Source organism: Nanorana parkeri, unplaced genomic scaffold, assembly GCF_000935625.1.
Source record: "Nanorana parkeri isolate BGI_ZX_2015 unplaced genomic scaffold, ASM93562v1 scaffold2080, whole genome shotgun sequence".
Lineage (NCBI taxonomy): Eukaryota > Metazoa > Chordata > Amphibia > Anura > Dicroglossidae > Nanorana > Nanorana parkeri.
The window spans coordinates 105,349-116,516 of NW_017308348.1; positions in this window are offsets into that span (position 1 = coordinate 105,349).

Below are 11,168 nucleotides of genomic sequence, written 5' to 3' on the forward strand. Positions count from 1 at the left end.
ACTACCAGTGTCGCAGCAGTCGTACACGCGCACAGCACTGGCGAGGCATCCCTACACTACCAGTGTGCTATAATTTTCCTCAACCCATACTCTACCGCGTCTCTTCCAGGTGCACATGCCATGAAGAAAGGCGGTCATGAAAACAGCTGATTCGGATGACTCGGCCCCACTCGAAGTGACACAATCGAGAAAATGTATAGGATCGAGAAAAATTATAGAACACTGACACTGTCCGGCCCCTCCCACTAACCTCCCACTCTCCTCCCACAGCTCACAGCCAGGAAGCATGGACAGCCAGCGGCGGTCTACAGTGGGTGAGAGTGCCTAAGTACCAGACATGGAGCGGAGTAAGGCCAGAACCATGTAGGGAGCCCAGTGGGAGGAGAGCACCATTCCCCAGCCAATCACCCCTTTCATGAACTTACTAGGAGTCCTCACATCAGTCGACCTTTCACTACTCTTACATGGAAGGCAAAAGTGGCAGACAGGGGCGGGGAGAAGGCGGGGAAGAGGCAGAGCGGGAGGGGGGCCAAGTTGCTGCACCATGGGCCTCTGGGTTGTACTTGCCCCCTGGGCTAAAAGTTGCCAGTCAGCCCCTGCTAAGACCAGAGTCCAGTGCACTACTGAACCCTGAGACCAGTGCGCTACTAAGTCCTTAGTTCAGTGCGCTACTAAGTCCTGAGTCCAGTGCGTTACTAAGTCTTGAGTCCAGCGTGTTACTAAGTCCAGAGTCCAGTGCGTTACTAAGTCTTGAGACTAGTGCGTTACTAAGTCCTGAGACTAGTGCGTTACTAAGTCCTGAGTCCAGTGCGTTACTAAGTCCTTAGTCCAGTGCGTTACTAAGTCCTTAGTCCGGTGCGTTACTAAGTCCTGAGTCCAGTGCGTTACTAAGTCCTGAGTCCAGTGCGTTACTAAGTCCTGAGTCTAGTGCGTACAAAGTTCTGAGCCCAGTGCGTACAAAGTTCTGAGCCCAGTGTGTTACTAAGTCCTGAGCCCAGTGTGTTACTTAGTCCAGAGTCCAATTCATATTCTGTTCTGCATTGCTGTATAATGTATTGCTGGAATTTGTAGTCCCCCTATAGCCGGTGCTATTCTGCAATAGAGTGTAAGCTTCTCTGGTACAGAGACTGATGTGGCTGGCTCAGTGTTCTCGGTACAGCACTGTGGTATATCTCAGAGCTATATAAATGTATAATAATAATGTGAGACTGTGGGGGGACATTAGAGTGTAAGCTCCTCTGGTACAGAGACTGATGTGACTGATCACTGCTCGCACACCCCTAAGGCCGGCCCTGGCCGAAAATGCCGAAAGTGCCATTTTCCTGCCGATACATCGGCCCATCCCTGTTTTCTTTCCTCCCCGCTGGGCGCTGCTCTGTGTCTCAGTGGGGAGGAGAGAAACTGTGATGGTCGGCCGAGCAATGCGGGAGTAGAGCGCTGTGAGCAGACGGCGTCTCTCCTCCCACACCGCTCAGCCTCCTATCACAGTCCGGCAGAGCGGTGTGTGGGCGGAGACAGGCCGCGCTGTCACAGGAGGCTGAACTCTCCTCCTGTACCGCTGGCTCAGCCTCCTGTGACAGCGTGTCAGAGAGGAGAGCAAGTACAAGCAGCCAGTGATCACTGGTCAGTGATCTCGGATCGCTGAGTGTTTGTAGATAATTGAGGACATGGTATGTGGACTATATCCTCAATTATGAATGAATGGGAGTGACCTACATCACCTCCTGTTCATTCATAATTGTGGTTATAGTAAAGATACCATGTCCTCATGTTATCAATGAACAGGAACACTCATAGAGGATTCCTGTTCATTGATAAAAGGGGACACAGAAAAAAGAGATTGAGGACTCTGTGTTCTCAATCTCTTTTTTCCATTTTAAAAGGGATCTATCAGATGGTATGTTTAGACCCCCAATATGTCCCCTAAGCCCCTAAAAGCAATGTAAAAAATAAAAATATTTAATAAAAATGAATTAATAAATAAAAATAAATATTAAAAAATGTAAAAGTTTATAAAAATACGGTTTCGGCCTGACAATTTTTTTATTTCGGTTTTGTTTCGGTTTTAAAATTCCCATTTCGGTGCACCTCTAATAATAATAATTATAATAATAGTGTGTGACTATGGGGGTACATTAGAGTGTAAGCTCCTCTGTACAGAGACTGATGTGACTGGCTCAGTGTTCTCTGTACAGCACTGGGATGTATGTCAGAGCTATATAAATGTATATTAATAATAGTGTGAGACTGGGAGGGACATTAGAGTGTAAGCCCCTCTGGTGTAGAGACCGCCGGGGGGGTTGGGAGGCCAGTTTGTTCCTTAGGTCCGCCACTGTTTTTGCTTTTGGTAATAAGTGCAGTACAGCACTTTGTACGGTCCCAGCCCCCCTTCCCCTGTAATGTGGTACCTTCATGTACATGCAGGAAGGGGGATTTTTCAGGAGGTAGAGCTTGGTCAGTAGCAGGCTTTACCAAAGAGCGATCAGGGAGTGGAGCAGAGTTGCTTGAGTGGTAAGGTAAGTGTTTTAGCAGCCCGACGATAGGTGTGGGGAGGGAGAGCCCATACACACAGTGCCAGCACAGAGCCCGCAGTCCACCTGAGAGCCCACACACAGTACCTGCACAGAGACCGCAGTCCACCTGAGAGCCCACACACAGTGCCTGCACAGAGCCTGCAGTCCACCTGAGAGCCAACACAAAGAGCCCGCAGTCCACCTGAGAGCCCGTACAGTGCCCGCACAGAGCCCGCAGTCCACCTGAGAGCCCACACACCGAGCCCACAATCCACCTGAGAGCCCGCACACAGCCTACACAGGGCCCACAGTCCACCTGACAGCCCACACGCAGAGCCCACAGTCCACCTGAGAGCCAACACACAGCCCGCACAGAGCACGCAGTCCACCTGCGAGCCCCTGCACAGAGCCTGCAGTCCACCTAAGAGCCTGCACTCAGCCCGCACAGAGCCTGCAGTCCACCTGAGAGCCCACACACATCCAGCACATAGCCTGCTGTCCACCTAGAAGCCCACACACAGCCCACACAGAGCCTGCAGTTCACCTGAGAGCAAAGAGCCTGCAGCCCACCTGAGAGCCTGCGCAGTGCCCGCAGCCCACCATAGAGCCCGTACAGTGCCCGCAGCCTACCTGAGAACCTGCACAGCTTCAGCTGGGAGTTTGTATAGGCTTAGATGTGCTAGTGGATAGATGAAGGGCAGTTAGTGTTAGTGAAAAGGAAGTGTGGTTAGTGTTAGTGAAAAGGGAGTGCGGTTAGTGTAGGGTCCTGCTCAACATATTTTTGGTCCAAAATATATTTCCTTACTCTTAATATTGAATGTACTGATGACTTGGAATACACTTTTCAATATTGTATATTAGGTTGTAAGAGTGTTAAAATAGAAGTGGGTGCACTGAAGGATCCGGTGGGACAGCCAGTGGACAGACATGGTGGGAGGGTCAGTGGGTGGACTCAGTGGAACAACCAGTGGACAGGCCTATGGTGTGTTGGTTGTGGAGAGGGCAGGGGGCCCGGGCTTAAATCTGTGTAAGGGGCCCCAAAGTTTGTGATGGCAGCCCTGGAGGGAGGGAAATGTACATGTATGAACAAACTCAAATGTGACCTGCTTTTGCACATTAAAGGAAATTTATTGGGACAATGTAACTGTATCAGCTGTTTAGCTACTTCTATTCAAAAGAAAAATGTAACAATAAATAAAAAACTCTTCCTCTGTTAACCATATTCAAAAGGGAAATGGAACTGTAACCATATGTTAATAGGACTGATAGGATGTAGGGCATACCTAGGATAGGCTGTTGTGTTAGCAATGCATACCAAATAGGTAATTGTCAATTATTTGCTGTATTACAAACTGCAGTTTGGTGCCAGACATGTAAAGATCACAATTCGTCCTTAAATGGTATGGGAAGAGATAATGATGGTAAACAACACAATTAGCATTAAACACTATGGCAAATAAGAGCTGGAAGCATTTCAAAGGACTACTGTTTGTTAATAATAAGATCAAAATTGTTTATCTGGTCAACCAATCAACTTCTTCCACATCTTAGTGAATGAGGGGAAATGAGTATATCAAGGAGAGACTGAACTTGGCAAAAAAGGTCATTGTCATAATTCTCATTACCAACATCAGGAAGATAGAAGTCTATATATACAATACATAGAAAGGGACTCTCAGGGCTTTGATTTATTGTTATTATTATTTGGTATATACTCTGATGGACTGTTCATCTGTTTCTGGGATCCAATAAACGCTACACACTTTGGAAAAGAACCGAGGTTGCCTAGATATTTCCTGAAGATTGCAAGCTTCAACATATCACATAAATATATTCATATCCATATTTATATATTCATACATTTATTTTATAACTACAGCAAGGGAGATCAGGGACCTGGGTAATCATACAGACTTTCAGAAACAAAAAGCTGATGATATATGCAATCCATGCAATCGGACCTAGCAGAAGCCATGCTAAAGGTTAACGATTTCACAAATCGGGCCCATACGGGCAATCTTAATATAAGGGAAATCTCTGAATCTGTTGAAGACATTCAATATACTATCACAGCTCTATTTCAGGAACTTCAATGCGCCATTCTAATTGACCGGCTAGAATTTGATAGAACCCACAGGGCTCTGGGTCTGAAACACCCTATAGATGGAATTCACCTACTTCAAAACCAAAGAAGCTATCTTTAAGGCTGCCAACATTAATCTATGCAGAACTCAGCCCTATCACCATAGAGAATCACACATCTCTCAGAATGTATTTGGTCTCCCTAAAATCTCACCAGCTAAAGTACATGTGAGCCTATCCCTTCAAGCTTGTGTTCCAATATGGTGGAAAAAGACATAGCATGTCCTCCCCGATGAGGCCCAACAAGTCCCAGCCAGATGAGGCCCAACAAGTCCTCAACCTGTTGTCTTCACCTACCCCAGAACCTGCTACGGATCCTTATCCCGCACTACATCAGCTATCCTTGTACTGGAACAAGATGCCTACTAAATTTGAAACTCATAAACTTATAGTTCTTTGGAGGGAATTGAATCCTATTACTAAGGTTTACACCTACTACTCATATCATGTTCAGTAGAATTGTTTTTTTGTTATCCCTGGGCATTAGTGAAAGTTATAATACTCTCCACCCCTTAGTCAGATCATTCCCTTTCCCTGGTCGAGTGCGCTGCTCTTCCCAGACCACTCTGGCATTGACAGATTAACAAATCTTTCCTTACCTCATACCTTAGAATACAAACAGCTCAGCAAAGCTATTGTCATTCTAATACAGATTCTGTTTCATCACCAATTTATCTTTGGGAAGCCCATAAGATCACCTTCAGAGGCAAAATAATACACCTAAAAGCATCTCTCAAGAAATCTAGGGATGGCAAAATATCCACACTCATGTGGAAGCTTTCCAACCTGAAGAGTGCCTGGAAGCTAATACCAGCATAGCTGCCCTCACACAAGAATATAATAAAATTTTGCTCTCCTACTAGCAGCGTTGCTGCCAATCTCTCTAAAATGGTTGACTTGTTTTGGGCCACCTTTGGTCTATCTATGTTAAGTCCACCACTATTAATTCTTCCTTCGCAGATGCACTTTTTGGGGAGCTCTACTTCCCTGCTGTACTGGAATCCTTCCATAAAACTAGATAAACTAGACTCTGACATCACCGAACAGGAATTTATTTAGGCTATTTCATCCCTCAATCCCCAGGCCCTGATGGGTTTTCTAACCTTTATTACAAGAAATGTAAGCACATGCAACAATCCCCGCTGGGTTTCCAACTTTCTATAGGCATCCACAAAGTGTTTTTGACACTGTTTGATGGGAGTACCTCCAAATTGTTCTTGCAAGATGGCAGTTTGACTCTGATTTTCAGCCGTGGGTAGCCCCTTTATATGATAACCCCTTAGCCAAGGTAACTTACTAACCACACAGGCAACTCCATGTTCCCCCCCCAGCTCTATAACATCACAATGCCTATGCCTAGTGACCTGCCCATAGATATGTAAAGACATTTGACTTTCTTTGTGGCTCCATAGCAATTTCCTGGAACGCTATCACCTCTAAATCTCAACCTCCCCCTAGAGAATTTTCTAGATATAGTACATCCAGATCCTCCATAGGTGTAGGGGCAGACTGACAACACATGGGGCCCCTGGGCAATATGAGATTATAGGGCCCCCTTTTGCTCCACCCATATACCAGCCCCACCCACCCACAAGTCCAGCCTGCAGATACATTCTTGTGGTACAGAAATTATTTCTCCACACTATTTTCAAAATAACAGGTATATTCATTAAAGGTGAATTGCAGTGCAATTGGTAGGAGAATTTCAAAATCTAGACCAATATTGGCGACTTGGAAAGTAAGCTAAATGGCAGAATAGTTCTGGTTTGGCTATTTTTACCTAAATTATTCAACTCTGCCAATTATCCTGGGTGAATTGCCAGAGGATTAGTAGGAGAATTGACAGGGGTACTGAATAATCTAGGCCTCAGACCAGAACCAATGCATGGCAGACTGAAGACCAGAACCAATGCACAGCAGTACTAAGGTTAGTAGTAAGAAAAGCATAGCTCAGTAGTAAATAATGCAGAGCTCAGTAGTAAATAACGCAGAGCTCAGTAGTAAATATTGCAGGCTCAGTAGTAATTAATGCAGTGCTCAGTAGTAAAGAATGCAAAGCTCAGTAGTAAAAAAAAATGCAGAGCTCAGTAGTAAATAAAACAGCGCTGAGTAGTAAATAACACAGAGCTTAGTAGTAAATAACACAGAGCTGAGTAGTAAATAACACAGCACTCAGTAGTAAATAACGCAGAGCTCAGTAGTAAATAACGCAGAGCTCAGTAGCAAATAGCGCAGAGCTCAGTGGTAAGGAATGCAGAGCTAGACTGACCATCAATCCTGACAGGCCGTGCGCAGGGAGTTCCGAGCCAGTCTACGGACAGGCCGGAGCGGGGCGTCATGGGAGGTTGTAGTCTGGAAGGAGGGTCCTCTCCTGGCTGCAGGTCCTCGGTAGTGCTCAATCCCTACATAGGATATCATTTTTATTCATGGGATGTGCTTCCTTGACTACACTCACATTCTTTGAACATGTCTGTACCAACAATCCCCACTCCCCCAAACTTATTTTAGCACTTTATTCTCGAATAAATGCATAACCCGAATGGCATTATTAGATATTCAAAGTGTCCAAAGCACATGCGGAAGGCTGTTTTCCACTCATCTCCTTCACGTATTTGTACTAGGTTATAGGCCCCATGGAGGTATTGTTTGGTGAAAACGTTTGTGGACCTAAAACGTTGGAAAGGTTCAGGTACTAAGGGCAAGGGATACCGATTCTTGACTGTAATTTTTTTTAATTCCTGATAGTCTAAGCAAGGCAAGAGTGTGTGATCCTTCTTTTTGACAATGAATATTCCTGCTCCAGCGGGTGAGGCCGAATAAACCCCTTTTCCAGGTTTTCGTCTAAGTATTGGTGTAAAGTTTAAGTAGGTAGTAAGGTTTAGGTAGTAAGGGGTAGATTCTGCTAAAGGATATTTTGGCTCCCGACAACAGTTCAATTGTGCCATCGTTTTTTTCTTGGAGCGTTGGTTAATTTACTACATACACACAGGGACCAAGGGGAACAAAAGCAGCCACCCTCCAAAAGGAAAGACAGTGTCAGCATGAATTCAGAGATGATTTGAGGATCTACAGCTGATGAACAAATAAGCTACTTTTTTGTTAATAGTTAAGGTAATTGAATGTATTTTTAAGATTTAACTCCTGAGTTTAGCGTCATTTTCATTTTTAAATATAATGCTATATAACAAATCCAAATTGCGAATTCTTCTGAAAACCGATGTATAGTGACGTCTACAGTCTTTGCACGTTTGTTCTTTGTTTTTCTTGTTCTAAATCTAAAAAATATATTTTGCAACAATATAAATATTCATAGTGTGCTATGTTTTAATTGGTAGCCAAAGATTTCAATAAAATCATATTTACTATAGTCCTGTTTGTCTGAGAGGTTCTCGGGTGGTGGTAGTTTACCTGCTGGCGATATTAAAATTGCTATTTTATTAAATGACTGCATAGCTGAGTCTATATAGTCTGCATTGTGGCTGTCATTACAAAATATTTCCTTGCTGTGGTTATCAGCTACTTCCAAAACTTCCTATTTTGATGAGTAGGGAAGAATGATCAAGATACAATGTTCACAAAAATAGACAAGGGCATCTCAAAGAGAACACATTCTTCTCTGGAAAATCTAGAGGACAGCAGCTAAAAAAATTATCGTGCTAAGAACAATCCTGTATAAAATGGTTTGGGGTCCTGTGGCTCTTCTCATATTCAGCACCTGGACACAATGTGAGTTTTACAGGTTTATTAACTAAATGTTGTTTATCACATATCCAGTAGTCTTCTATTGCACATAGATATCAGTATTGGCTACTGGCTAAAAAAAGTGTGAACAAATAAATAATTAAACTTTTAAGTGCTATTTTTTTATAGAGAGACTTTCTGGTACTACTTATATTGACACAGCCCATCCTGCTTGTTTTAATGATTTTAGTCTTATGGATCTTAAGATATTTCTTGCTTGATCCTGCTTTTGCAAATAGTTTTTCATATTGCAAAGTGAATGAGATGAAGTTGTGCTAATTTTGTTCCATCTAATTCACTAGGATAATTGAAAATTAACTTTGAAAATGAACATGTTCAACTATTTTAGTAAATTATGGTCAGTATGTCTGTATAATACATGTGCTGATCATGAAAACGTTATTTACATATGCTTTGAATGTGTAATACATACGGAGTTGATTTTTGTCTCTAGGTTCCTCCAAATCACATGTGCGTGAGGTTCAGGCCACAGTTCAGGACAATACAACCATTACCTGCAACTATGACACGTATCGATACAAGAACCTGAAAAGAAGCTGGTGTCGGCAGATATCAGCAATAGAATGTGAGACTATTAAAACAGGGACCAATCTGAGCCATTACGAACGAGTCTATGTCTCACAAACGACGGATCAGTTTGGACCTGTTAATGTAACAATAGTTAATCTACAACCATGGGACACGGGTTTATATACCTGGAGAGTATGGAATGGAAAAGAATATGAGGTTCTACAGACTTATCTGCTCCAAGTGATTAATGGTAAGTGAAAATGGGCTCAGAAAAAGGCCAGGTGGCTTTATTCTAGCTCTGCAACCAGATAAATATATCCTATGCTATTCAGCTCCTAAACCGACTTTTAGAAAACCTGTTATATTGTCACTGGTAGAAATGGAATTAGTGTACATTTAGAGTATACTTCCACTTTTACATGCTAATTAGGAAAACACATACCTTTTATATTTGTTAAATGTTCTCATTCACATTGCATAACTGAAAAATATTTAAAAATTGCTTCTTCTATTTGTTAGTGCTTATACTTGCTTAAAAATCCTACCTAGCATTAAATATTAAGGAGGGGGCTGGAGGAAGTTGTCTGAAGTTAGGTTTACTCTAATTAACCCTGTCTGTACTGTGATGGCAGATTTCATTATTAGTTATAAACTAGATTTGAACACTATCTGTCCAAACAAGGGTTAAAGATCTAGAACAGGGGTGGCAAACTCAAATTCATCGGGGGCCGCATCAGCAGTATGGTTACCCTCAAAGGGCCGGTTGTATAGGACTATGCATCTACTCTTTATTATCATAAATAGTTGCCTCTGCATTCAGTTGCTACTGGTGATAGCGGCCACACCCCCAGTAACCACACCCATTTATCACCCATATTTTTGCTAAAATATAAGAGTCGGGGTCACGTCGGGTAAATAGAAGCATTGTGTGTTAATGTGGGGGAGCCCAGTCTGTCCTAAATAGGATAGTCAGAGTTTCCTGTTACTGAAATTAAAAGAGAAGCATTGTATGTTAATGAGAACCAGGGGCGTCCCGTGGCTGGGTGACACCCGGAGCCACGGGTCGTCTTGGTGATGGACGCTGGCAGAGAGAGGAGGGGACGTTCACCCGGAGGGATGAGGTATGCCGCCGGGTCCCCTCTTCTCTCTTGACACTGTCGGGCTCTCAGTCCGTGACCGAGTGCCCGACTTTTCATAGGGGGTGACACCAAAATAACTGTCAGTCATTTTGGTGTCACCCCTCCAATGGTGGCACCCAGGTGCGGGCCGCACCCCCCTTGTGACACCACTGATGAGAACAAGCTCAGTCTGTCTCTCAGTTTGACCCTCAACTTTCACTTTTAAACTGATCAGAGTAGCCTGCAATCTGCACAAAAGCCTTCATCAAAGAAACAACAAAAAGGTAACAACTATATTTTTAACAATTATTTTTAGGTATGCTGTGTGAATGGGAACACTTAACAAACATACAGGGGGGGTGCTCTCAAATGTGACTTCAAAAGTGGAAGTACACTTTAAAGTGTTTTTCCACTTTGGCATAACACAAATTGGGATAACACAGACTTTATATGTGTTACATGTTCCTGATTCACATAGCAAAATAAAAAAAAAATGAAACTGCTGCTTGCACAAAACATGATTTATTCTGAAAGAAAAGTTATTCTGTGTACTGAATTCTTGTCTGGAGTGCAAGGGGGTGGGGTGGGTAATGCTTATGATAATTAACCACTTCCAGTGGGTTCACGTAAAAACACGTCATCTGCTGGAAGTGGTTATACTAAGAACACGGCGGCTACTTGTACCATTTTAAACGGCAGACGATTGCTGTTTAAATACAATTGATCCAGCGTCTGTACAGGCGCCGGTTCGTTTGTATGGTGCGGCGCCGTGTGTCTGTCCCCCAACCGCCGCCGCCGGCTTCCCGGGCTCCACTGCCCCCCGTGCGAGCCGGGGACCAGCGGGGTGGGTCTCCCCTGATGGATCACAGAAGAGATTAGTGGCTTCCAGCAGCTGATCTCTCCCACGACCACTGGACCCGGAAGCGATGTGCATTACATCACTTCCTGTGTCACTGTGCTCATTCTCTGGCTCCTAAAGCCAGAAGAAGAAGCTGGTGAAGCAGAGATCTGCTTCATCAGCTTCTTTGGGGCCCCTAGGTGACATTAGGGATCTGAAAGACCTCTGATGTCTCCATATTATTCTACAGGGCCTCTGCTTTCAGAACATATATAATTGTTTGAG